Genomic DNA, 5,927 nt, shown 5'->3' on the forward strand with positions numbered 1-5,927 from the left:
ATGTGAGGGGCACTTTTTTTTAGAGTTCCTTGATAGAGCTCTCCTTCACATGGATGATCTAGAGACTTTCGGGGGCTCGTCCCCCGCCTCTCTCGGATCGGGGTCCATAGGTTGGCGACTCTGCTGGGGATTTTTTGGAACATTGCCTAACTCTGTTAAAATGCCATTTTTACTAATTTTGAAGAAATTTGGGCCAAAATCATTATAAATGGGAACTTTAATCGCTTAGAAATCTATGGCCACCAAATAGGTGCTTCGAACAAGGGATTCACACACTGCATAGCATACATCATCATGTTTTAATTTATTTTTATTGTTTTTATTATTATTGGCTCCATGGAATAGATACAGTACGTGCCAGATGGGATGTCATTACCCTGATTGTGCTGTTATATTTATTTCCAAGCTATGGGCCGGTGTTGCCCTCCGTAGACACTAGGCGTACTTGTGTCTACAGCAGCCGATGAGCAATGAAGCATACTATGTATAACACTAGGCGTACTTGTGTTATACATCTAAAGTATGGATCATACGCATAGTGCTCGATATATTGAGTCCGGAGCCCTACTTTCATTTTACATATTATGTATATAAATATATTTGCTTACTTAGTGAAGACCCAATTAGGAGTTGCATGTGTTTATGTATATATATTGCATTCATATAGAGACAAACATATGTGTTGCTTACACATGTGGAACCTAGAACTAGGAGCCTTGTCCTATCTATAGACTAGGGTAGCTCACCTTATGTGGCTACAACATTGTCCTAGTACATTCACATGTCTGTCTTGAGTCAAGCGTCTTGACTCTGCTGGATTATATTTAGAGCCGGTGCCCCTGGTTAGGATATTTATGTATATATATGTATATATATATATATATATATTAATTATTAGATTAGGGCCTATTCATTAGTGAGGCTTCCTTATCTAATCTAATCAATTCTATCAGTCCATCTCCGAGATCTAGACCCGACCAGTGGCTCTTATTTACCACTCTCATGGTCGTGGTCTACCTTTTGATCTTTTCTTGGAAAATCCGTCTATATACTTCCTTGATTATAAGACTGGGACTTACTTTCTAGTGGGGATTCCTAGTCTGAAGCAATCAATCATATAAATTCAACCTTCAGATTTAAACCTGGTTGGTGACTCCTACTAGCCTATGATCCCTCAGGTCAAAAGGACTTGCAAAGGGTTCTGCCTGGTAGAATAGCCTTACTATCTCCTGTCCACAAGCTAATCTAATGTGATCCTGGTCAGTGCACAATCCCATCATCGCACCCACTCTTCTAGCTTAGGATCAACTACCCAAGTGACTGAGACAAGTCACTCCATGACACGTGCATGTAGGCAATATTGGTGTTAGTTGTATACAGGAGAAGATGTCCAATCTTGTCCCCAACTATGAACCTTTTAAGGTTTATAAAGAGCAGGAATTCTATATCTGCTCGCTTCCTGAGAGCTGTGAATCTCTAAGCATGGAATTCCTACTTTGCTACCTAAGGACAAATATGTGTCAATATCACAAGCACGTCAGACATATTTAAATAATAATAATAATACCCAATATTGTCATGAAATAAAAACTTTATTGATATTCAATCAATTTACACTGGTTTTTAGGGCAATAACTCTAACAAAGACTTCATAGGTAAACGTGCAAAATCTCCACCAACATATCCTCACCAAAACTCATCTTCATGCTACAATGTTTAATGAGATGGTTGGGGTAGTATTAGAGATCAATGTAAGGAGTACAAAGACTTCAATCTCTAGGACGAGATTTTATACAGTGCCCGAGCGTGAAGTCTCGTGCTGGCGGTACCGCCCTTGATGCATGATCCAACAGCAACCCACTTTTTAAGAGGCTGCTGTTGAATCAAATATCAAGGGCGGTACTTCTGACCCATTTTACATGGATTCTTCTACATGGGCAAAGAATCCGCATCGGACACGTCTCAGATTCCAATACTTCAAGATTCTTTGAGTCACTTCTATATCTCTTTAATGTGCGTTTGTTTTAAATTATTACTAGAACAACTTTACAAATACCACATATTTTGAATTTTATTCATCCTAATAGTATGTATCATAGTAGGACTCTAATACACACTCTTTTAAAAAGCAACGGGTAAAGAAACACAGTGACTTTACAGACTAAAGTCTCTAAAAGAATAGAGGAAATCAATTAAATCAAGCCTTTTGTAGAAATTGGAAACTTGATTAACAAGTCACTTTGTCGTCAAATCAACTTCTAAGTTGTAACCACGCAAAAAAACCTCTTTTAACATGGCCACGTTTTTTTCCAAAACTTTCCATCTTTGAAAAAGAAAAGGCGAAGTCAATGACCACAAAAGCCTGCCCTTAAACTCATTAACAGACCTCTCCTCCAATCCGTATATATACTACAAGGAAAAGCATTAGAAAAGGAAATCAATCTTAGGATTTGAAGGATATCAGAGGAAAATGGAAATAGAATTGAGATAAGGTAAACGGGCTAGCCTCAAGTGTATTTGTTATTGATCCTGAGTTTATTATTTATAGGGAGATGATATCTGCGCCAAGGTGTTTCGATAAACAAGCGCTCCACTTCTTTGTCGTGTAGTATTTAAAGGGATTTTGGAGGATATTATGGTTTTCAAAAAACTCTTTAAACCCTTTAAATACTACACGACAAACAAGTAGAGCGCATGTTTATTGAAACACTTGGCCCAGGTATCATTTCCCTATTACAGTAATGTGGGTCCTCTTTTTCCGTCATGGCTTAGAACTCAGAAGGTTCTCAGGTACCTAGACCTTAGTAATACAAGCATCATTGATACTATACCTGACTGGTTTGGAAAAATAACACCACATCTTTATCAGTTAAAGCTCCCATATAACAAAATTCATGGGCAAGTCCCTACATCATTGGAATTCCCTGATAGAGCAAAAGTTTGTTTGAGCTCCAACAGCCTGGATGGCCTATTTCCTTTAACATCCTTGAATAGTTTTTCTTTACTAGATCTCTTCAACAATCATTTTTTCGGTCCAATTCCTCTTCACATAGGGGAAAAGATGCCCTCACTACAAGTTTTGTCTCTTTCAGTCAACCTTTTCAATGGTAGCATTCCGGCCTCTATTGGTAAATTATAGAATTTGACAATTCTTGACCTTGCAAGAAATCTACTGGTAGGTAGCATCCCCGAAAGGTTGGGTAATTGTTCGAGTATGCAGGCCCTTAATTTGGAAAGCAATTATTTATCTGGAGAGATTGCAAAATCTATTGGACGTTTAATCAGTCTCATGTCAATGCACCTGGGTAACAACAGCTTATCTGGAGAATTTCCTCCTCTTAAAAATTGTGCTAGTTTGATGTTGCTTGACCTTGGCGAGAACAAATTGTCCGGAAATATTCCGACGTGGGTAGGTCTTATGATTCTGCGCCTTCGATCAAATATATTCAAGGGAACTCTGCCTCCACAGCTTTCATATTTATCTTCTCTTCAAGTCTTAGACATCGCGAATAACAAATTATCAGGATCCATTCCTCAAAGCTTTAACAACTTCACAGCCATGGCAAATAGTCAGAAAATAAATCGCAGTCTTCGGGATAGATTAGTTATATATGGTTCAGTAACCTTCTATGCAGAGAGTTTCTCTATTGTAATGAAAGGGAGAACCCTTGTTTATGGTAGCACGCTTTCACTTGTAACAGTCATCGATATTTCGAGCAATAGTTTAACGGGGGAGATACCAGAATCATTGACAAAGCTCATGGGATTATTAGCGTTGAACCTCTCTATGAACCATTTATCGGGAAATATACCAAATGAAATTGGTAATTTTAGAAATTTGGAATCATTGGATGTTTCAAATAATCATCTTTATGGTGAAATCCCTGTGAGCATTACAGACTTGAATTTCTTGAATGCATTGAATCTCTCCAATAACAATCTTTCTGGTAAGATTCCTTTGGGAAACCAGTTCCAGACCCTTGATGACCCGTCCATATATAGTGGTAATCCGCTCCTTTGCGGATATCCACTTCCAATGATGTGCACAAAAGAAACACCACCTGTCAATCCTGCTCATGAAGGTGAAGTAGTAAAGCTTGTTTGGCTTGAGACTAGCTTTGGTTTTGGGTTCTCATTTGGGATATTGGGCCTTTTTATCGTCCTTTTCGTCAGTAAGCCATGTTGTGATGCCTTATTCTACTACCTAGATGTAATCATAGACTGAGTGTCTGGCATTGGGAAGATATGTATGTGAAGATGCTCATCTACATAAATTTAACAGATAGATTTTTCAGTTGGAATTCTCATTCTCATTTCTGGCCTTCATATATCTTGAAATTGTGAAAATTTGTTTCCACACAGGAACAATTCTAACTACTATAAACATGTTTTCTTTTGCAGTGTTAGATGCCACAAGATGGGCTAATTCTATATGGAGGTTTCATGCTTTATTTTAATTTTTTGAATGCTGGAGGGTTTAATCTTTTAGTTCTTGCTTTTTTATGATTTCTTTATTTTTGTGTCTGCAGAAAATATTTGTGCATTTGATAAAATTAAACAGAATGGACTTTTCTCTCTCTTAGAAAATCAGTTAATGCGCAAAATTTGAAGAGCTTGGATCATCTTTTGAGCCTTTGGGTTTTGGGTTCAAGAAACTACAGTTAAACTGCTAGAGATTTGCCACATCAATAAGTGGTTTAACAGATCAAATCTTACAAACATGCAGTTAAAAGATAAAATTCAAAGTGAGAAACTCCTTTAGTGGAAACAAATCCTATAGTTTTTTGCACTTTATGAGTTAATTTTTTAGGATGAAAATGTTTTCTAAATTTTTAGACAGCATTTTGGATGCCTTGGCTTCTTCCCTCGGTATAATGACCATTGGATTTGATCTAGCAAACACAGTAAGAGAATCAGATTAACAACTGAGAACCACCCATTCCATGGGTTGTCATGTCTATAAAGAAGAGAAAATACATAGTATACTTGACATACCTTTGTCATCTCGTTTTGCAGGTCTCCCACACTACTCCATGGGTTGTCACTGGTTGCCTTCTGAGATCTTGAAATTGCTAGAATGTGTATTCACTCTGAAACAATTTTGAGTAATAGAAACATGTATTCTTATGTTGATGTTTTCTCTTTTCTGTGTATGTCTAACGGATGTGAAGAGATTTTACATGCTTTTTAGCCTTGGGGCTTTGGTTTCAGGAAACAAAAATTAAACTCCTAGAAATTTTCTACATCAATAAGTGGTTTAGTTAAACCAAACGTACAACCATGCACTTGAAAGACAAAATCCAATGTGAGAAACTCCATTGGAAACAAATGTCATTGTTTTTCTAGTTCGGGAATATTTTATGAGGATGATAATGTTATCTCATTGGTTGATCTGGGCTTCGGAAATATTGGATCTGGTATACGAGGATCCGCCACATTGATGTAATGGTATTTGGAGAATGGGATAAGCTACAAAGTAATTCGATCTTGAATACTCGTTGAATTGAGATCCTTATTTGATCTATCATCTCTAGGAGACACAAGGAGGCAAAATTAATGGCTTGAGAGTGTCGTTGATTCTTAGGATTGGTTATTGGACAAAGTTGCTCCTGAACATGAGAAGGTTTCTACTTGACCGATGCTGCAAGAAAAACGAGGTCTCAGATAATGAAAAGGATATCATAGATAGATTAATTGTCATGAAGAGGCAGAGTAAAAGTGGAAGCCTCTCGCAGGTGATTAGGCAAGGCTCAAGTATGCTCTCTGAATCACAGTTTATGGCTGGCAGCAACACCACTTCTTTCCATAGCAAAGACAAACAAATTCGGCACCCAAACCAGTCCCATAAAACCGTAGATACATTCCTCACTTGTCAGAGAGCACTAAAATCACTTGAGGATTCGTCCTCTTCCTCCTTCACCACCTAA

General features: G+C 37.6%; 1 pseudogene; it reads left to right on the forward strand.

The window, feature by feature from the left end:
* Positions 1 to 1,933: 1,933 nt before the first annotated feature.
* LOC143850370 (receptor-like protein 49) lies at positions 1,934 to 5,927 on the forward strand (annotated as a pseudogene).

This window comes from Tasmannia lanceolata, unplaced genomic scaffold (assembly GCF_043159265.1).
Source record: "Tasmannia lanceolata isolate RefF3 unplaced genomic scaffold, GAP_Taslan_0.1 ptg000018l, whole genome shotgun sequence".
NCBI classification, from domain to species: domain Eukaryota; kingdom Viridiplantae; phylum Streptophyta; class Magnoliopsida; order Canellales; family Winteraceae; genus Tasmannia; species Tasmannia lanceolata.